This window comes from Bos indicus, chromosome 27, assembly GCF_029378745.1.
Source record: "Bos indicus isolate NIAB-ARS_2022 breed Sahiwal x Tharparkar chromosome 27, NIAB-ARS_B.indTharparkar_mat_pri_1.0, whole genome shotgun sequence".
NCBI lineage: Eukaryota > Metazoa > Chordata > Mammalia > Artiodactyla > Bovidae > Bos > Bos indicus.
In genome coordinates, this window is record NC_091786.1 from 19794184 (window position 1) to 19817481 (window position 23298).

The 23298-nt window shown below is 42.1% G+C and overlaps 1 protein-coding gene and 1 long non-coding RNA gene across 2 annotated transcripts in view; one reads left to right on the forward strand and one right to left on the reverse strand.

The window, feature by feature from the left end:
* The window catches only part of SLC7A2 (solute carrier family 7 member 2), a 71863-nt gene that overhangs the window by 35954 nt on the left and 12611 nt on the right, over positions 1-23298 (reverse strand). The window lies entirely within an intron of this gene.
* LOC139180153 (uncharacterized) lies at positions 14126-21902 on the forward strand. The gene is made up of 2 exons (XR_011564463.1): positions 14126-15681; positions 20717-21902. It is a non-coding gene; the product is annotated as an uncharacterized lncRNA (long non-coding RNA).

The following is a 23298-nucleotide window of genomic DNA, read 5'->3' on the forward strand; positions in this document are numbered from 1 at the left end:
GAAAACTAGCCAGTGGAAACGCATAGAGGGCTCTGCAACAGCTTAGGCCGCAGTAATGTCTCTGGATTTAATGAGCCTGAGGATACAAGTCAGACCTTCCTGAGTCCCTACCCCCATCCCCAACCCTAAGCATAACAGTTTCGAGACATCTAACCCCCTGGTGGAGCCCCTATGAATTCTTGCCATAAAGCTAAATCCCTTCCTCAGCAACTTGGATTTATTTATGTACTTCTCAAACTTCTTCCATCCAGGTTGTAAACTTGACCATGTAGAATTTTAGGTCAAGTAAATTCCCTACCCTGATAATATCACAATGCCATAGAGCAGACCTCATTTCAACTAACCACAGAAATCCTTCAAAAATGTGCCAATTACAGTCAAGAGTTGATCCTGGATTTTCACTTTGGTCCAAAAGTTTGATGCAGCACTGAGCTGCACAGAAGCCAATCTTTGCTCTCCTCCTCTAAATAAAGGGTAAAAATTCAAACTTAATCCTTGGTATCAGTATTACAGGCCCTGACAATAAATCTCACAGGAGAAAGTAGCTGTGGCAACCAGGCAGAGCAGGCATTCCAGCAAATCCTCAACAAATTAGCTCATCCAAATTAGAACCAAATTTCCCTTCCTCATGTGAGCTGCTAGTTTCCTGGTGAGATATCAGTACTTTCTATTTTTGGCCTGATAGTAAAAAAGGAATTAAACCATGTAAGCCTGGGAACTTAGCCCCACTGTGTTGCATGTGTTGTCTCTGAACTAGAGCTTTTAGGTTTGCAATCCCCAAACTCAACATCAATTATATTTCTATAACTTTAAATTGCAAAAAATATTTTCAAATTTTAGTGTAGGTTAAATAATTTAGTTAAAGAGAGGAAAAAAGATACGGACATAATACCATGAAATTACTGATTTTTCTCTCATTTCTCTTACTTTTAAGAGATTAATTTCTCATAAAGATATGCCAAAAGTACAATGCAGGATAAAAGATAATCAGACTTCCCCGGGCATCCAGTGGTTAAGAATCCACCTTCCAATGCAGGAGAATTGAGTTTGATTCCTGGGTGGAGAATTAAGATCCCACATCCCACAGAGTAACTAAGCCTGAGTGCCACAACCAGACAGAAGCTGCAACAATAGCTTTCCCACGCCACAACTAAGATCTAATTCAGTCAAAGAAATAAGTATTAAAAAATAAAGGTAATCAGAAATGGTAACCGTTCACTCTGGTAGGTAAAAAACAAACAACAATAAACTTTTGCATTCAAATCTAAAACCTTTATTTTTCTGGAAAATGAAAACACGCTTTCACTTAAATTAGGTGCAGAGCTTAGCTTTTCTCCAAATAAAAATTTCTAAACAGTATCTTCCTCCAAAGTTTCTTCCAGATAGGTTGTTGTGGTCCTGTTGCTCAGTCGTGTCAGATTCTTTGTGACCCCCAAAGACTACAGCACACCAGGCTCCCTGTCCTTCACCATCTCCCAGAGCTTGCTCAAACTCATGTCCATTGAACTGGTGATGCCATCCAACCATCTTGTCCTCTGTCATTCCCTTCTCCTCCTGCCTTCAATCTTTCCCAGCATCAGGGTCTTTTCTAATGAGTTGGCTCTTCACATCTGGTGGCCTAAATATTGGAATTTCAGCTTCAGCATCAGTCCTTCCAATGAATATTCAGAACTGATTTCCTTTAGGATGGACTGGTTTGATCTCCTTGCAGTCCAAGGGACTCTCAAGAGTCTTCTTCAACATTACAGTTCAAAAGCATCAATTTTTCATTGTTCAGCCTTCTTTATGGTCCAACTCTCACATCCATACGTGACTACTGGAAAAACCATAGCTTTGACTAGATGGACCTTTGTCAGCAAAGTAATGCCTCTGCTTTTTAATATACTGTCAAGTTCGTCATAGCTTTTCTTCCAAGGAGCAAGCATCTTTTAATTTCACGGCTGCAGTCACCGTCCACAGTGATTTTGGAGTCCAAAAAAATAAAATCCGTCACTGTTTCCACTGTTTCCCCATCTATTTGCCACGAAGTGATGGGAACGGATGCCATGATCTTAGTTTTCTGAATGTTGAGCTTTAAGCCAACTTTTTCACTCTCCTCTTTCACCCTCATCAAGAGGCTCTTTAGTTCCTCTTCGCTTTCTGCCATAAGGCTGGTGTCACCCGTTATCTGAGGTTATTGACATTTTCCCACAAATCTTGATTTCAGCTTGTGATTCATCCAGCCTGGCTTTTCGCATGATGTATTCTGCATATAAGTTAAATAAGCAGGGTGACAATATACAGCCTTGACATACTTGTTTACCAATTTTGAACCAGTCCATTGTTCCACGTCTGGTTCTAACTGTTGCTTCTTGACCTGCATACAGATTTCTAAGGAGGCAGGGTAAGGTGGTCTGCTATTCCCAACTCTTTAAGAATTTTTCAGTTTGTTGTGATTCACACAGTTAAATGCTTCAGCATCATCAATGAAGCAGAAATAGATGTTTCTCTGGAATTAAAATTACCTTGCTTTTTCTATGATCCAATGGATGTTGGCCATTTGACCTCTGGTTCCTCTGCCTTCTTTAAATCCAGCTTGTACATCTGGAAGTTCTCAGTTCACATACTGTTGAAGTCTAGGTTGAAGGATTTTGAGCATTAACTTGCTAGCATGTTAAATGAATACAACTGTGTGGTAGTTTGAACATTCTTTGGCATTGCCTTTCTTTGGGATTGGAATGAAAACTGACCTTTTCCAGTCCTGTGGCCACTGCTGAGTTTTCCAAATTTGCTGACATATTGAGTGCAGCAGTTTAACAGCATCATCTTTGGATATGAAATAGCTCAGCTGGAATTCCATCACCTCCACTAGCTTTGTTAGAGATAGGTGCACACAAGTAAAAGACACAAGTGAGACCACTACAAAGTCACAACCACTACAGCAATAACATTTATGTTTTCTCCTCTTTTACATCAAATCAGTAATACCCAGAAGTTAAACTGCTTCAAAATTTCTGACACAGAATCCAGATACAGACAAGCATCTTGCTAAGGACATCCAAGATGCAAACAGCTGATGGGGAATTCTAGTTTGTAAAGGCAGTTGGTGCTTTAAAAGATGTCAATCCATTTAGCTTTATTAAACACCAAACTACATGAATGCGGCTTACCTTGCTTCAAATAGGCACAGCACAATTTAAAGAACTGTGACCAAATTTGTCTTTAGAGTCGGAGAAGAGGGGAAATTTTTTGAAAAAGGAAAAGAGGACACAGAACCTTCTGCAGCTCAATAAACAGGGTATTACCCAGTCAGCACCCTGCTCACAGTCAAGGATCTTGGTGGCTCGCTGCAGCCCCAGGCACATGTTAGGTCCCATTAATGCTGAGCAATCTTGGGCTAATAAATCACTGCAAATGCCAGAGGGTACCACCTGTTCCCACTCCCCAAGCAGCCACTGAAGTGTCCTTGGCTAAGACCAGTCGCCCTATACATGCCATTGCAAATATGGAGAGATACCCTTTCCAAAGTTATTTCACACCCATCGCTACTCTAGGAAGTACTATGGTAATAAAAATAGCTAATGTTTGTTGAAGAAAGTAGAGAAAACCACTACTAGGCCATTCAGGTATGATCTGAATCAAATTCTATATGAACATACAGTCGAGGTGATGAATAGATTGAAGGGATTAGATCTGGTAAACAGAGAGCCTGAAGAACTATCGGACAGACACTCCTATCAGTGTAGAGAAGGCAGTGACCAAAACCATCCCAAAGGAAAAGAAATGCAAGAAGGCAAAGTGGTTGTCTGAGGAGGCGTTAAAAATATCTGAGGGAAGAAGAGAAGTGAAAAGCACGGGTAGAGGACAAAGATATTCCCAACTGAATGCAGAGTTCCAAAGAATAACATGGAGAGAGAAAGCCCTTCGTAAATGAACAACGTAAAGAAATAGAGGAAAACAACAGAACTGGAAAGACTTGAGATCTCTTCAAGAAAATTAGAGATACCAAGGGAACATTTCATGCAAAGATGGGCTCGATAAAGGACAGAAATGGTATGGACCTAACAGAAGCAGAAGATATTAAGAGGGGGCAAGAAGACACAGAAGAACTGAACAAAAAAGATCTTCATGACCCAGATAATCACGATGGTATGATCACTCACCCAGGGCTAGACATCCTGGAATGTGAAGTCAAGTGGGCCTTAGAAAGCATCACTATGAACAAAGCTAGTGGAGGTGATGGAATTCCAGTTGAGCTATTTCAAATCCTAAAAGATGATGCTGTGAAAGTCCTGCACTCAATATGCCAGCAAATTTGGAAAACTCAGCAGTGGCCACAGGACTGGAAAAGGTCAGTTTTCATTCTAATCCCAAAGAAAGGCAATGCCAAAAAATGGTCAAACTACTGCACAATTGCACTCATCTCACACGCTAGTAATGCTCAAAATTCTCCAAGCCAGGCTTCAACAATATGTGAACCGTGAACTTCCAGATGTTCAAGCTGGTTTTAGAAAAGGCAGAGGAACCAGAGATCAAATTGCCAACATCCGCTGGATCATGGAAAAAGCAAGAGAGTTCCAAAAAAACATCTATTTCTGCTTTATTGACTATGCCAAAGCCTTTGACTGTGTGGATCACAATAAACTGCGAAAAATTCTAAAAGAGATGGGAATACTAGACCACCTGACTTGCCTCTTGGGAAACCTATATGCAGGTCAGGAAGCAACAGTTAGAACTAGACATGGAACAACAGACTGGTTCCAAATAGGAAAAGGAGCACGTCAAGGCTGTATATTGTCACCCTGCTTATTTAACTTATATGCAGAGTACATCATAAGAAACACTGGGCTGGAAGAAGCACAAGCTGGAATCAAGATTGCTGGGAGAAATATCAATAACCTCAGATATGCAGATGACACCACCCTTATGGCAGAAAGTGAAGAGGAACTAAAGAGCCTCTTGATGAAAGTGAAAGAGTAGAGTGAAAAAGTTGGCTTAAAACTCAACATTCAGAAAACTAAGATCATGGCATCTGGTCCCATCACTTCATGGCAAATAGATGGGGAAACAGTGGAAACAGTATCAGACTTTATTTTTGGGGGCTCCAAAATCACTGCAGATGGTGACTGCAGCCATGAAATTAAAAGACACTCCTTGGAAGAAAAGTTGTGACCAACCTAGATAGCATATTGAAAAGCAGAGACATTACTTTGCCAACAAAGGTCCGTCTAGTCAAGGCTATGGTTTTTCCAGTGGTCACGTATGGATGTGAGAGTTGGACTGTGAAGAAAGCTGAGTGCCGAAGAATTGATGCTTTTGAACTGTGGTGTTGGAGAAGACTCCCGAGAGTCCCTTGGACTGCAGGGAGATCCAACCAGTCCATTCTGAAGGAGATCAGTCCTGGGTGTTCTTTGGAAGACTGATGATGCTAAAGCTGAAACTCCAGTACTTTGGCCACCTCATGCGAAGAGTTGACTCATTGGAAAAGACTCTGATGCTGGGAGGGATTGGGGGCAGAAGGACAAGGGGACGACAGAGGATGAGATGGCTGGATGGCATCACCGACTCTATGGACATGAGTTTGGGCGAACTCTGGAGTTGGTGATGGACAGGGAGGCCTGCTGTGCTGCGATTCATGGGGTCACAAAGAGTCGGATACAACTGAGCGACTGAACTGAACTGAACTGAACTGAATGTTGATGTTAGGCGGTTATTTTTTGTTAAAAAAAAAAAAGCAAATTTTCTAAATGCACTTCTACTATCTTATTAGTTCCATAAATACTTCAGTGCACACCGCCAGGTGAGGAACCACCTGAACAGGCTGCCACAATTCCTCCCCTCACGGTGCTTACAGTGGGGTGGGTGGCACAGACAGTGGCCAGTTCAATATCATGAAGCAAAGGCTTCTGCTCAAGGGGAGGGGGGCCACGGAAACGGTGGATTCAGATGGTCACGGGTGCTTTCCTGGAGAGAGCTGTGTCTACCCTGAGACCTCTGAAGGGATGAGATGGATGGAGCCATCTGAAGATGTGGTGGGAAGGAGGCTGGGGGGAGTAGGGGCGATGATGAGTGCTCTGAGCAGGGGGAGCAGAAAATTCAGAGGCACAGAGAGTGGCTGTACACACACAGAGCTCAGGGGCTGGGGGAAGCTAGAGGTGAGGAGGGGTCCCCAGGCCCTGCGGGGAGCTTGGACTTGACCACAAGAGCACTGAAGAACTTTAAGTCAGATACACAACCCGACAACTAGCGCTCTGATTGTGTTACAGGGAAGGGATGAGCAACACCAAAACTGGAGTTGAGGGGAAGGGCAAACAGGCCACTGGGATGATCTAGGCAAGAGGGTCTGTGACGGGCTCCAGGGTAAAGGCGGCATCATGAAGAGAAATGGACAGACTACAGAGCCACTGAGGAGGCGGAGGACATAGGAGCTGGGGATATGTGGATCTGTGACCCAGAGCTGCTGGACGGTTTGTGTGTCCTTCATTTAAATGAGGAATAAGCAAAGAAGGAGGTGCTTTCTGACCACTGTGATTTTAAGGAATGTGTGGAATTGCCATATGGTCTCAGCAAAGCTCAGCAGAGCCCAGAAGATGGGAGATCTGAGAAGGATCAGCATAGAGATGGTAATTTCATTGACAGTATCACCCAGGGAGAGACAGTACAGGAGAGGGAAGGGAGTGAAACACCAAAGATGCACACATTTAAGGGATGGGCGGGGGGAAGGGGAAGACAAAGAACAACATCACTGCTCCTGGAGGAAACGAGGCGGGAGAGGCTGAAGAAACCAGAGAAGATTCGACCCGAAAGAAGAGTGAGCTTTCAAGAAGGAAGTGTCATCAGTGTCAGACAGTGCCTGTAATGAAGGAAAGAATATGATCTTGATAAAGAAGTCCTTGGCAACCTTGACAGGTGAGGGTTCTGTGGGCCATGGGGTGTAAGCCAGGTTGCAGGGGCTGCAAAATGATGAGCAGTGAGGAATTTGAAAGTGACACGGTCAGTAAGGATTCCGATTTTTCAAGCAAATGGCCTGAGGGGTCCATGGGATCAAGGGAGATCCTCATTAAGAAGAAATTTAATCTGTTTAGATGCCCATGGGAAAGAGCCAGAAGAGAAAGAGAGCTTGAAATCCAGAGCGGGGAGAATGCATAAAACAAATTTCTTGACATGTGGAAGACTGAGAGTAGTGTTGGGTTGAAGGGCTGCAATTAGGAGAAAAGGCATCTCCACCTTAAGCATCAAGAAGGAGAATGGGAAGAAACAGGGAAGACAAGTTTCTAGGTTAGGCAACTGACCTTTGAGCTCTTATTTGCAAGCTCCAAAATCCAAACCTTACATGGCGCATAGTGTAAAGATAACACAAAAAGGGATGAACAAATAATGTCAGAATGACTTCGGTATAACTTTATACATCAACAGTTTTATTTTGTTTTTGTTTTCACCATTTAAAACTTGCACTGCCATTCTAAATCCAAAAAAGTTAAAAGTACCTTTAAATACATGCGTCTACAATGTATTTCCATGTCAATCTCTTTGAACTGTCAGAAAACTAAACACAGGAATTCTAGGTGTGACATTTGCACAGAATAAGGTATTCGAGATGAACGTACTCTCTAGATTGCTGACGTTTAAGCCTGTAAATCTTTGACTGCTGTTGATCAAATTCTGCCACAATTCAGTGATCCTCCTAAATGCTACTGAATTTTATGGTGGCTGTCAGCTTTAGTACCAGGCATCCCAGCTGCTCATCTTTACAGGAAGATGATTCATTATTACTTCTCAAAAACAACCATTTAATAAACACTAATAAAATGTTTTGAAAAGAAATAAATACTCACAATTATCTTAATAATCCACTGTCCACACAAATTAGAATCAACTCAAGGATGCCAAGCAAATCCAGATGACCTGGACGAACCCACACTTCTGTCGACTAAGAGCCATTGTTCAACAAGTTTATTTTGACTTATTTCTGGATTAGTAGCTAAATTTCAGATTAAAAATGCCAGAAGCAAATTCATGGGCTAGGAGGTGTGTTAAAGTACAAGAAAGCTCTTTTTGTCTGAAGGCAAAGGACTGAGAAGCCCTTTAGAACACTGGTTTCTTCTAATTGGTCTCTTTCCAAACAGCCATAGTATTCCTCTCAATTCACTTACCCCTCATGCTCCTCAAAAAAACCTAATTTAGTTGTTAGAACTCAGCTACTTTTGTTTCAATGCTACCCCAAATTCCTTCCCTCAAACTGTGGCAGAAAAGGAATTCAACCGGAATTCACATTCGTTTTTAATTCAAGTTCAAGAAATTTCGATGGATACCATGTTGGGTGTACTCATCGTTTATGGTTTTGTTTTTAAGTCATTCTTAAAAAATAGTCATTTTTGAAACTATATTTTTAACTTTGAAAAGCATGTTCTGATTTTGTACTTTTTAAAATACAGAAACAATGTATCACCAGAGATTTTTATCCTTAGCATCTTGGCAGATGGTTGAAACACTGTTATTGGCTGAGAGGTTTGGGAGTTCATGTTGGCTTCAAATAAATCTGAATAAAACATTTCTATTATGTGCTCAGAGAAAGTAATTACAACAGTGCCAGCCCTTCATCATCAGGATTCAAAGCCTCTAAGACGTAAGTTTAGAATACGCAAACAAAGAAGAATTTTTAAAAGGAAAATAACTTGAAAATGGCTCTGTACCACAGTCTGGCAATGGTGCCCTTGAAGTATTAAAATAAGAAGAATGCAACAAGGAGAAAGTGAAACAAACACCCTTCAACCTCACACTCCTGCTGCTGCTTTGCAAAGAGCTGTTTCAGCTGACCTTCAGAATATTCTGCACCAAGATGCAACGAGAGAAATAGCTGATATGGGGCTCTGATTCCTGCTGTGTCTGAGACTATTTCAAAAATATTTCAGAAACAACATAACACTGTTATTTCCCAATCCTGACTTTAAATGAAACCATGCCTTGCAGAGACTTGTAAATGAATTATTTTGGTCAAAGAGAGTTTAGTGTCTGTAATTTTAAAATGTGCTTGGAAATGTTTATAAGTATCGGTGGACTCCTAAGTAACAAGAGAATTATGAAATATGAAGAATGAACTGAATTTTTAAAAATTTATTTAATAGGAAGATAATTACTTTACAATATTATGGTGGCTTCTGCCATACATCAACATGAATCGGCCACAGCTATACATGTGTCCCCCCATCCTGAACCTCCCCTCCCACCTCCCTCCCTACTCTATCCCTCTGGGTCGAAACGAGCTGAATTTTAACGCTTCTAATCTACTGTATCTAATCTATCGTCTCGGCCTCCTGCCAACTTCTCCAACTCATATGCTCTAGCCTGGGTTTCAAAATCACCCCTCTGTCCTCTGCTCCCAGCCTACCTTCCTTCGTCTTACCCTCGTCTACCCTCCACATGAATACTGTAAGCCAATTTGTCCACCGACTGCCCCTAGAACACTGCCCTCTTGTCCACACATAGGTGACAAGATTTATTTCTGGTCGCTCCCTTGTCCCCTGGAGAGGGTTTGGTTCCTGGGCCTTCTGAGCTACTGCAGAGGCAGCAGGAAGAGTCTTTTTTTGCCTCTTCCGCCCACTCCTGAGCTTTCCTTTTGACTCAAGGAAGGAAAAAAATCCACCATACCTCTGGCAAATGTAAAGCTAAGAGGCAGGCTGGGCTATGTAATAAAGGGTTGGGGGTAACAGAAGAGCCTACAGCCTAGAGAAAATCCACCTGGCAGAAGGGAAAAGTGGGGAGGAAAGGAAAGAGATTTTGAGAAGTGCTGATGTCGAATGTGAGTTGGATGTCCTTCAAGAGATACAAGTGAATGTGGAAATTCCTGTTAAATATACTTTTGCCTTATGATCCAGCAATCCCACTGCTGGGCATACACACTGAGGAAACCAGAAGGGAAAGAGACACGTGTACCCCAATGTTCATCGCAGCACTGTTTATAATAGCCAGGACATGGAAGCAACCTAGATGTCCATCAGCAGATGAATGGATAAGAAAGCAGTGGTACATATACACAATGGAGTATTACTCAGCCATTAAAAAGAATACATTTGAATCAGTTCTAATGAGGTGGATGAAACTGGAGCCTATTATACAGAGTGAAGTAAGCCAGAAGGAAAAACATAAATACAGTATACTAACGCATATATATGGAATTTAGAAAGATGGTAACAATAACCCAGTGTACGAGACAGCAAAAGAGACACTGATGTATAGAACAGTCTTATGGACTCTGTGGGAGAGGGAGAGGGTGGGAAGATTTGGGAGAATGACATTGAAACATGTAAAATATCATGTAAGAAACGAGTTGCCAGTCCAGGTTCGATGCACGATACTGGATGCTTGGGGCTAGTGCACTGGGACGACCCAGAGGGATGGTATGTGGAGGGAGGAGGGAGGCGGGTTCAGGATGGGGAACACATGTATACCTGTGGCAGATTCATTTTGATATTTGGCAAAACTAATACAATTATGTAAAGTTTAAAAATAAAATAAAATTTAAAAAAAATTTAAAAAAAAGTAAAAAAAAAAAATATATACTTTTGTAGCTAAGACATGAAAGCAACCTAGATATCCATCAGCAGACAAATGGATAAGGAAGTTGTGGTACATATATGCAATGGAATATTACTCAGCTATAAAAAGGAACACATCTGATTCAGTTCTAATGAGGTGGATGAAACTGGAGCCATTATACAGAGTAAAGTAAGTCGGAAAGAGAAACACCAATACTGTATACTAATGCATATATATGGAATTTAGAAAGACAGTAATGATGATCCTATATGCAAAGCAGCAAAAGAGACCAGACGTAAAGAATAGACTCTTGGACCCTGTGGAAGAAGGCAAGGGTGGGACGATTTGAGAGAATAATACTGAAACATGTGTATTACTGTATGTAAAACAGACGACCAGTGCAAGTTCAATGCATGAAGCAGGGCATTCAAAGCCGGATGGGAGTGGGAGGTTCAGGATGGGGGACACATGTGCACCCGTGGCTGATTCATGTCGATGTATGACAAAAACCATCGCAATATATAAAGTAATTTCCTCCAATTGAAATAGATTAAATAATCTACCGTTAGCCTTCAAAAATAAATAAATAAATATACTTTTGGCAGCTGGTCAGAGATTCTTTGATTATGACCACCCCCCACCCCCCCACCAAAAGCGACTGGGTCCCAGGACACTTGGACACTTGTTCATGCTGTGTCCTCCTAAGTCAAGGAACTGCAGCTGAGAGAACATCAGGAAAAGGAATAGAAGAGTTGTACCAAGGATGTGAGATGAAGGGTAACTGTTGCAATAATAGCAGAGGGTCAGGAAAGGTAAATGCATCTAAATAATTCTGCCAATTTTTCTTTGATATATAACTGATACACACACACACACACACACACACACACATATATATATATATATATATAAAATTGGAAAAGACCTTGATGCTGGAGAAGACTGAAGGCAAAAGGAGAAGAGGGAGGCAGAGAATGAGACGGTTAGATATCATCACCAACTCAATGGACATGAACTTGAACAGACTCCAGGAGATAGTGCAGGACAGAGGGGCCTGGTGTGCTGCAGTCCATGGAGTCGCAAAGAGTCAGACACGACTTTATGACTGAACAACAAATAACTGATACATAACATCGTGTTACAAAGATATTTTAAATGAATTCAGTTATTTAATAATCTCCCAGTGACATTTAATTTTAAAGCCCTTTTAATGCTCTTAAAATTTTAATTATAAAGTGTGAGGAAATGGACTTTAGATCTGAGCATCACATCTGAGCCCCAAGTGGATACTTCACTGGGTTCCCTCTTACCCTCAGATAAGGCTGGCTTCCTACACAGGGAACCTTTGAGGAAAACAGTCTCCTCCTCACCTTCACTGCAGCATCCCTTGTATCCTGGCCGTCCTCCTCCGGCAAATAATTCTCAAGGCTCCTGCTCTCAACCTGTGTGGCTCCCACTGCTGGAAGACCTCCCTTTCACGGACCCCTCCTATAACTTCTACCCATTGGTCTAGCTCTGCCCGAAGAATAAAGGCAGAAAGTCTTCTGGTTCAACTAATTCCAAATGGCTATCATCCCAGGGATTTTGTCTATGCGGATAGATACAGTAATTCAAAGTATAACACTCACACTGATAAACACTCACTTAAAATATGGCCCTCCCAACAAGACAAAGCAGTCCGTATTCGGTCAAGCAAGCCCAGAGTCTCATTTACTGTCTTCTCCATTCTATATACTTACTCTTCTTGTTTTAATATTTGCCTCCACTATGGCAACACAATGCCCAGAGCTCCTCTGGGCCTGGCCCCTCGGTGTCTCTCAGCACGTCTCCCGTGCCCTCCTGATGCCCTTGCTCTGCACTGAGCTTTAATTTCCCTGAATTCTGTGCCTCTTGCTGCTCCAGGCTTCCTGCATAGCTGTCTCTCTCTCCGTGAACTTACTCTTTCTCCTCTTTGCCTAAAGAGCTCCCTGTCCTCCCTGACATCCTCCCCCAAGCTAAATTAGGTCACCCTACGCTTGTGCTCACAGCGCTCTGTATCTTTGCAGCACTTTTTCTTCATCATAATTCTATGCAACTGCTTGGATGAATATGTTTTACTCCTTGTGACGGGTTGAACTGTGCTCAATCTATTAAAAAGAAAAAAAAAAAAAAAAAGATACATTGAAGTCCTAAACCCTGGTACCTTATTTGGAAACAAGGTCTTCGCTAATATTATTAGATTCAGGTGAAGTCATTAGGGTGCGTATTAAGCCAATATCAGAGGTGTCCTTAGAGAAGGCAATGGCACCCCACTCCAGTACTCTTGCCTGGAAAATCCCATGGACGGAGAAGCCTGGTGGGCTGCAGTCCATGGGGTTGCTAAGAGTCGGGCACAACTGAGCGACTTCACTTTCACTTTTTACTTTCACGCATTGAAGAAGGAAATGGCAACCCACTCCAGTGTTCTTGCCTGGAGAATCCCAGGGACGGGGGAGCCTGGTGGGTTGCCGTTTATGGGGTCGCACAGAGTCAAACACGACTGAAGTGACTTAGCAGAGATGTCCTAATAAGAAGAAAATGCTGTGTGAAGACACAAATGCACATAAAGAATGCCATGTGATCACAGAGGCAGAAACTGGAGATGGAGCTGCAAACCAAGACACATCAAAGACTGACGGATATCACCAAAAGCCACAGAAGGCAAAGAGGGATTCTTCCCTCCAGGTTTCAGAGAAGCACAGCCCTGCTGCCACCTTGAGTTGGGCTTTCAGTTTCCAGAAATGTGAAACAATACATTTTTTTTGTTATTTTTTGTGTTTTAACTTGGCTGTGCTGGGTCTTAGTTGCAGCATGCAGGATCTAGTTCCCTGACCAGGGATCGAACCCCTGCACTAGAATCACTGAGCCTTAACCACTGGACCACCAGGGAAATCCCCATTTTTTTGGTTATTTTAAGCCACCCAGTTTGTGGTACTTTTTAATGGCAACCCTCAGAAACCAATACATTCCTTTACACTAAGTTTCTGGAAAGCAAGGTCTGTATTTTATTGATTTGCTGCATTCCCAGTGTACTCACAGTGATAGAAATAGAAAGGAGAGGTGTCAGTACACATATGTTCACTGAATGAATGACTCATACTTGGTTTGTAGTCAGCTAAAACCTTCAGGTCTTTTTTTCTCAAAGTCATCTACATAGACTGTCTTCATGATTCCATTCTGTTTCACTGATTATTTTCAAACCTCAGTTCAGAATTTTAAGTTTCATATTATTTGGGATTCTATGTAACACAAATCTATACATCAGAGTATCAAGCATCTTACCTATCTTCATGTCACTGCAAATTTAACCAGCATGACTTCTATCCTAATCCAAGTAAATAATAAAATGCGACAGGGCGAAGGACACAGTACCGTGGCATGCCACCACCATTGTCGCTCCGAGCCATTATTGACCCACTCAGCAACAATTTCAGTATACTGTGCAAACAGCTAGAGATCCACATTTCTCTCCAGCTTAGCCCAAGGTTATCACAACACATGATATTCAATGCTTTGCCAAAATGCTAATTATCATGCTTAAACTTTTAAAATCCACCATTCTCATAACAAGTTAAAAAGTGGGTATGGAGTTTGTTAGGCATAACTGTTCTTGGTGAACTCACGATGCTTTTTGGGAAGTGGTCACTTTTTCTCCAAGAATGCACCACACAGTCCTAGAATTTCGCTGATGGACTGTATCCAGCTCCCTGATCTGTGGTTTCCAGGATCTGCACTGGTCTCTGTTTTGAAGACAAGGGTTACTGGTTCTTTCCTTTGTGTGCTCCCTTTCTTGGAGTACAGGGTGCCTCCAAGATGACAGATGATCACTCCAGACTCATATCTACAAATTATTTTAATACTGCAAGATGTGACTCATCAAGGTCTGAAACTGTGAGCTACTTTTTTGTTGTTGCTTTTTTGTGAGCTAGTTTAAAGCAGCTGCATTCTTTCTTACCCACTTGGGCCTCAGCTTCTTTTTGGGTATCTATCTTCTTTTCTTCTCAGAAAGCCAACTTTCTCCTGAACACAAAAGCACCTCTGCCTTCCCTCAGTCATCTACTGCTACCACTCCAAGGTCTGCTTTTCTTCTCCTTCCTGATTAAATATTTCATAAAGATTCAGCTCAAATGTTCCTGGGCTCTTTTCCACAGATTCATAGGTTTTTCTCCCATCTTTGAAGTCTGAGCCCCTCGGACTCCTGCAACAATCACCGTGAACCTTCCTGCTGTGTGCCCTTCTCGGTCCTCACTCTTGAGTATTCATGGTCTGACTAGGGTTTTGATTGTACAGTTGTCCATAGGTATCCTCAGGAGATTGGTTCCAGGACCAGCCACAGCTACCCAAATCCACAGATACACGAGTCCTATAACCTACCCTGCATATTCACAGGGTCCCTGTTCTTGGGTTCAGCATTCGTAAGTATAGAGGCACAACTCTATTTGCATTTCCTTCTTTCTAAATAGTATTACCTGTTAGGGTTACATACAGGCCATGGGACATCCCAGGTGGCTCAGTGGTAAAGAACCCACCTGCCAATGCAGGAGACATAGGTTCGATCCCTGGGTCAGGGAGATCACCTGGAGAAAGAAATAGCAACCCGCTCCAGTATCCTTACTTGGAAAATCCCATGGACAGAGGAGCCTGGTGGGCTACCATCCAGGGGGTCACAAAGAGTCAGACATGTCTGGGCAATTAAGCAGCACAGTCCATGAAATTGTTTTCATATTTTCTCTTGAGTATTTATAAATCTGACTTTTAAATACATAGACGGAGTCTGCTAGATGGTCATTAGGGAATGTTCTAAGGTTTAAGCAAATGATTTCCATGTCACCAAAAGACAAACATTTTATGAATATTCCCAAAAAGTAGAGCTTGTGCAAATTCTTGAATTCCTTAAACTTGTACTACTCAGCTTCTCTATTTTATTTATCTAACGTTAACAAAGACCAAGTTTGTTTAAGAATCTTTCACAGGAAGGTTCCAACGATCCTGCTTTCGGGAAGGTCGCTGTTTGCAACCAGCAAAATGTTTCATCATCTTCAGCCCTCACACCATCCAGTTGCTTAATGTCCTCTGAACACAAGCTCACACGCACTCAGTCGCTACCAGAGCACACAGAATGCAGGATTCTACCGCGATCATTTGAAGGTAAGCAGTTCATTGACAAGTTAAATCTGGCAAACAAATCTTTCTGGATTATCACTTGTGCCTCCCTCCAGATTTGCCACACTCCCACAGTTCTCCAAACTCATATCTGTGTAGTGTCCTTTGTCTAGGACAGCTTTCTGTGGGTGTAAAGATAATTTACTGAGGCATTAGGAAAAAAAAAATGCAACAAATACTAATAATAACAACCACAATTTTGGGCCACTTTCTTGTTTCATTTTCTAGAGTCTGTTTATTTGGCTTTTAAAAAGACTTCTAAACATTTCCCTTTTCTTCAAATAGAGAAATGCTTCTAACCAAAATATTATTTCTAATGGAGCAGACCAAGGCCCTAGCACATTGAAAGCACTCAGTGAAGGATATTATTCAGCTTGAAAAATTAAAGCAAACTTCTCTGGTGGGCTGAAAGGATTAATAACATAAATGGAGCAAAAATACGGGGGCGGGGAATACACAGAAACATGGTTCCATGCTGGGTCACAACTTTATCTAGGTGCAGGGAGAGAGTCTACTTCTGAGTCATCTTTGATCCTTGCCCCGATCAATAATTTTTGGTAATTTTTCCACTTCCAATAAAATGCTATTGCTGTACACAGCCAAGTAAGCACAGGACAACTTAACACATACGCCAAGAGCTTGTTCCTAGTGGCATCCTGTGGCTCTGCAAAGCCGAGAACCTAGTCTTTATTTCAGGTGTCCGTGTGTGCGCCCAGGTAATAACAGGAGGTGTTGAAGACAAACATCTGAGAAAATACGGTAGGACAGGGTAAGGATTCTGCCCCCTCCTGACCAGCTACCAGGGTGTCAAAGGAGCGCAGAGAGCACTCAGTCCCAGCACATAGGCTCAGCCCTGCTTCTCTGCGGCCAGCAAGGCTTCTCATCTCTCGGGGCCCCAGCAGACCCTGGATCATTTGCATCCCCTTGCCCAAGAGGTTGTGTTGCTACCACCACAACAGTCTTTAGGGCACAGTCTCAATGATATTCTGTAGCTTCAGTTAAAAGGAATTCCAAACACAATTTCCCTGCGCATGGCCACTGGGTCCTATCTCCTGAAAGAAGGCCCCAGCAGAAAGGGGGGAAATGAAAGCATTAAGAAACGCGCCCTCACATGTGGGTTTCATTTTGACCTTTCCTAATTGGCTACCCGATAGCCCATGCATCATTCTGGGCAGGGACACAAAGTAAAAAAGCTGGGCTTGCTTCAAGGCTTCTCCTCGAGCCTTCCTCCTCAGCCAAACGTCTCCCAGCACCCTCTGGTAACGAGAGCTGTGCTGCCAGAGAGCCGGAGAGAGGCCCTTGGTTCCCCTGGCATCACCTCTGGGCTGTCTTCTCAGTGAGCAGGTCTGGCCCAGGGTCCTGGGACCCCTGAATGGGTGGCGATTCTTTAGGGGTCCGACAGCAGAATTCCCTCGGTGTGAGTCCTTAACCAAGAAGGTGACAAAGCTAACAGGAGGGAAACAGCATGCCTAGAGTGAACCGTCGAGAAACAATCCCCATCCTGACAAATTAATCTGGTGTGAACTATTTCCAGTCCTGCTTTCCTGTCAATCACAGAGAACAAACACGGGCCATTCACAAGCTCTTCTGTGTGTGCGGAGAAGCAGAAAGCAAGTCAAATCTTGCCTAAATTCTATAAGGATTCTCTGCACTTTTTCTGAAGTTGTAAATATGTTTTCAGCCTCCCTCTATCAAAATGACACAATTTCATATTTGGAGTATGTTTTTCCTAGAAGGTAAGGACTGTAAAAAGCTCAAGGAGTACAAAAAAAAGATAAAGAGGGGGAAAATGTAGTTACCTAGCATATATTAGCCTAATCAATAATGTCAACAAACTAGGAAGAGTAAATACCATCATGTACTATGTGTTTTCTTTCAAAATTAAATTGTATCTAAAAAATGCTAAGCCTGAAATGGGTTTACAGTGGGTCATTTCGGTAACATGCATTTTGACTCCAGGTTAAAAATTTAAGTAACCTTAAAGAGGGTAACAGAACTGATTTGCTTTTAAGATACTGTAAATTTTTAGACAGCGCTTCTGGATCAAATCAACAATGGAGTATAAAATAAACTAACATAATACTCTAAAATATATCCTCTTTTTTCAAAGACCTAGAATTTACAAATAAGAAAACACTAACACTACTGCCTATGGCGACTTCATTTCTTTTTGTAGTGGGGGACTTCCAATACGCTTGGTCACCTCAATTAAAAATTTCTGTGAACACCCTTCTTATTGCTATAACCTCAGTTCATTCATGGTTCTCACTTCACAGGAGCTCAATTATTCCTTCCTGCAATTCAGACACCTCACTTCCAACCAAATTACAAACTCTTTATCTCATCATCCACAGTCCAAACTATGACCCAATCTGCATTTCCATCCTTCTCTTCTTTAGGATTAAATCAGTGCCTGGCACACAGTAGGTGCTCAATAACTGTGCGCTATCACTATTATTCCTCTTCTCTGTCCCTTCCTGCTGCCCTCCCATTCCCTTACATTCTATCTTTGGTCAAAGAGAAGTGTGTGCTCTTTTGCCAAGAGATCTCACACTTTTCAGAGTTCTTTGCTGTTTCCCCATCAAGAATGCCTTTCAAGCCTCAATCTCTGTTTGTATTGGGTTGGTTAAAAAGTTTGTTTGGATTTTTCTGTAACATCTTATGAAAATCCCGAATGAGCATTTTTGGCCAACCCAATACATATCCCTTTACTCCTTTCTCAAGATCCTTTTCAAATCCTGTCTTCCTCATAAAACTTCCTCATGATTCCCTCAAGCAGAAGAGGCCCCTCTTTCAAAAGCCCACTAAGGTCTGCTGACACATCCATGTCTCTGGACGGCATTCCTCATCTATGCCCCAGATTGGTGCACTACATGTATTTGGCTTCTCACACCACCCCTGACATATATGCATTTGATAAGCCTGCGAGGCAGAAACTTTGTGTGTCATCACATAACCCCTTTGGGAATTACCACACACGCTTGAACTGAAAAAGATGCTAAAATATGTTTACTTTTCTGAGGTGAAAGTAATTTCTGTTGAGAAAACCAAAGTTTAGAGAGGTGAAGTATCCGCTAGCATGGAGCAAAGTCAGGCCACTAAATCAAGTCTGACTCTCCACAGTAAGATATACTATAGGCATGAGCCTTTCAGAAGCAAAGGAATAAAGTCTCACAATGTTTCTGTTTTGTTACCGCTGCTGAAGTTTTGGCAGCTTTGTGCCACCTATGGAGACAAGTGTGAAGCGTGTCTTCCTTTCGGAGCTCAGAGTTCCCATGCTCTCTGTCTCCTGCACGGAGGAGACACTGCTTGGACAAGCAAAGAGCTCACCAACATGTCCTGCAGTGAAGCACAGGCAGTTCCCTGCCAACAAATAGTCCAGTTATGAAGTACACATTCTAAACTGAGATGAAATACTATCTAGAGCATGCCTTAAGGAAAGAAACTTGTCGCCACAGCTTGGTTAAAAGCCAAGGTTAGCTAACAATTACATCATGCAGCTCAAGATAGCTTGCTGAAGAGAACCGCATAATCGACAGAGCTAGGGGATACTGCTCCTTTAGTTTAGTTTTCCCCTTGCAGGGGAAAAAGAAAAAAAAAAGGAGTAAATACTCGAGACTATTCTCTGGAGAGAGAAAAACAAAAAACAAAAAACCATTGAATAAGGACTTCATTTATAAGCAAGGCCATTTACCACAGGCTCTGGGAAATGAAAATAAAAAGTAATAATTGGGGTCATTCATTGCTCTATTATGTTCTGGGCACTTGACATACATTATTTAATACTCATGACCACCTCAGAGGAAACGCTGTCCCATTCACAGGTGATGAGACTGAGGCTCAGAGGTGTTAAGGAACTTGCTCAAAATCACAGAGCTAGATATGAAGCCAAGTTCTGCATAGCTCCAAAGCTCATGCCCGTTCTTTTCTCTGCCATATAACCACTTCTATATGAAGAAATCGGAGAAGGCAATGGCAACTCACTCCAGTACTCTTGCCTGGAAAATCCCATGGACGGAGGAGCCTGGTAGGCTGCAGTCCACGGGGTCGCTAAGAGTCAGGCACAACTGAGTGACTTCACTTTCACTTTTCACTTTCACACCTTGGAAAAGGAAATGGCAACCCACTCCAGTATTCTTGCCTGGAGAATCCCAGGGACAGAGAAGCCTAGTGGGCTGCCGTCTATGGGGTCACACAGAGTTGGACACGACTGAAGCGACTTAGCAGCAGCAGCATATGAAGAAATGCAAGATTCCAGCTGCTCCCAGGCTCCTGGCAGACCATCTAAGTTAAGACCCAGCCCATGATGAAGGGCATCACCCAGATATCAAAAATGTATCTGGCAGGCTTTGGAATTTTAAAATCTCATCTCATCTCCAGTAGCATTTAACCTTCCAAATTCATGAACCACTACTACCTTAAGATTGAAACTGTAATAGTTATTAAAATTTAAGCATTGGGGACATTTTACAAGGACCGATGAACCAGAGACGTATCATAACTTATGTCTGTATTTAAATTCTAACATATAGGAAAACTCATTACTTCTAGCTACAAAAAGTTCAAACAATCCCATAAAAAAAGGCTTCCTGCAAATTTTATGATTTTTATAAAAACATGCAACAGTTGCTGAAACATTGTATTCATTTTGCAATTTATCTGGTTCATTCCTTATCCATCTCTTAGGTTCTCAAATATCTTAAGATCTTTAGTTCTTCTCATATGTCTGAATTCAAAACATATCCCAGAACAAATAAAGTCTTAGGCCCTGCAAATCACATCTTTCATGTTTTCACTTTGCTTAGATTTTATTTCAACTGGCTTCTGATAATATCAGAGGCCTTTCTCTCCTATTACCAAAAGTTGTTCTGTGGTCTCATTTTGTGCCTGGAAATAAATTGGTATAATTCAGTAGAAGCCAACATTATTTTCTCAGTCCACAGAAGGAATCTGTTTGAAGGCATGGAAAGGGAGACACAAGCAGAGATACCATAATTCTTATTTAATACATCATTTTAAGTTTTCATATAGGTTTTTCCAGTAGTCATGTACAGATGTTTGAGAGTTCGACCATAAAGAAGGTGCCTAAGAGTTGATGCTTTCAAACCGTGCTGGAGAAGACTCTTAAGAGTCCTTTGGACAGCAAGGAGATCAAACCAGTCAATTCTAAAGGAAATCAACCCTGAATATTTGTTGGAAGGACTGATGCTGAAGCTGAAGCTCCAATACTTTGGCCACCTGATGCGAAGAGCCAACTCATTGGAAAAGACCCCGATGCTGAAAAGACTGAAGGCCTGAGGCGAAGGGGGTGACAGAGGATGAGATGGCTGAACAGCATCATCAACTCAACAGACATGAGTTTGGGTGAGCTCCAGGAGATGGTGACGGGCAGGAAAGCCTGGTGTGCTACAGTCCATGGGGTCGCAGAGTCAGAAATGACTGAGTGACTGAACAACAACAGAATTCCCATTTTACTTCTTAAGAGCTCAGAACCAGCTACTCCAATTCTCCAGTCCCCTGTTTCAAACTCCTCTTGGCTGCTGGTTGTGGTGGCAGGGGCCTGACTCCGGATGGAAACTCTCAGAAGATAAGCTTCATGGGGGCAAGAATTTCATTTGACTGCTTTGTTTACTGGTGTACCCCCAAATGCCTAGGGAATGCCTGGCGCAAAGCAGTCACTCAAGTATTTCCTGAACGGATGGATACTTGGCTGTGGCCACCATCCTTTTCTTGAATGCTGACCGAGTACATCCAGTGAAGAGCGACCAGGATAGGGTGAGGGCTCGGGAAACCATGTCATGACTTGAAGGGACTTAGAAGCACTGCAGGTGTTGAGCCATGATAAGCAGGGATGGAGAGGGGTCCCAGAGAGGGAACTCTGCTCTGAGTGTAGCCAGTTAATTCTGAGAGTTACCAGCCATTATCTGGGCAAGTCCCTGGATTCTCAGTCATCCCATCTTGGAAACAGATGTTACAGAAGTGATATAAAGTTTAAGTACAAGAAAAGCTTTGGGCAAAGAGCTTTAGAAATATAAGTTGGTCATATTTCCACATTTTCCTTTTTTTCATTCTTGTGGGGGGGAGTCTTAGAGAAGAGATGATAACTTTCTTCAAATATGTGACTGGCTATGTGTAAGAAGACAAGGACTCTATCCATATTATAATAGAAGACAAAACTACAAATAAAGGATATACTGTAAAAAGTGTGCTGGCTTCCGTGGTGGCTCAGTGGAATCTGCTATCAATGCAGGAAATGCGGGTTTGATCCCTGAGTCAGGAAGATGCCCTGGAGAAGGAAATGGCAACCCACTCCAGTATTCTTGCCTGGAGAATCCCATGGACAGAGGAGCCTGGTGAGTTACAGTCCATGGGGCCGCTCAGTTGCATGACTGAGCGACTAAACAGCAACAATAAAAAGAGTAAGACACTACCCAATACCAGGCAGCACTCCCTACCTAACAGTGTTGCTACACATTAGCAGCTGCCTTCCAAGAAAGGTGTCAGGTTACTGTCATTTTAAACAGAGGACACATGATTCAGAATGATTCAGAAATGTGGGGAATCAGGTTTAGTTAAAAGGGTGTTAGCTAAATTACTTGGTCTGCCAACTCAGGTTCTATTATTAAACGATATAATTTCTTTTTCTGTGACTGATTAAGTTTCTCATAATTTTATGCATAGGTATAAACCAATAGTCAGATAAAAGGTAGTTATTTTATACCAAAGTCCATCTTGCCACAAACCTCCCACAAACCTCACCTTCTAAAAAAGTGATAATCATGTAAGTTCACAACGACTAGAAAAAAAAAAAAGCCACAAGGCATGTCCTCATGATGGAGATGGGGTATGACAGCATTGTTGTTCAGGCGCTCAGTTGTGTCCAACTCATTGCGACCCTGTGGACTACAGCACACCGGGCTTCCCTGTCCATCCCCAACTCCCAGAGTTTGCTCAAACTCATGTGCATTGAGTGATGCCATCCAACCATCTTATCCTCTGCCGTCGCCGTCTCCTCCTGCCTTCAATCTTTCCCAGGGTCTTTTCCGATGAGTCCAATTACAGCATTACATATCCATTATTCAGATCAAATAACTATTGATTTGGTAAACTCTTAAGTTTAAAGGTTCACTATGTACAACAAATCTATTTTTGCATTAACAACTGCAATTCCTCTTTCTCTCCCCTCCCCCTTGTACTCCTATATGGAACATTTCATTCCAAGTAGCAAGTAATACAACGTCAACCAATGTAACTACCTATCATATATAAGGCAATCTTCCACAAGACTAGAAGAGCTCTATCCTGCACATACTTTGCCCAGAAAATCACAATAGTAAATGCTGGGAATATTCAGATCACACACAAACAGAAGATTTTTTTTTTCTTTCTCATGCCAGCAAAATTTATCAGTCTCCACTATCTTTATCCTTATTACTGTTATGCTCCCAAGATTTAAGGAAGCTGTGATTCATAATTTGAAAAAAATATCAATAGAATCTGTTTGGAGATGAGGCTTTAGTTGACAGTTTTCAGTTGAATATTTTTGGCTGAATGAAAGGATAGTGAAGCAAGCCTAAGAGATGAATATGAGATCCAAGAAAC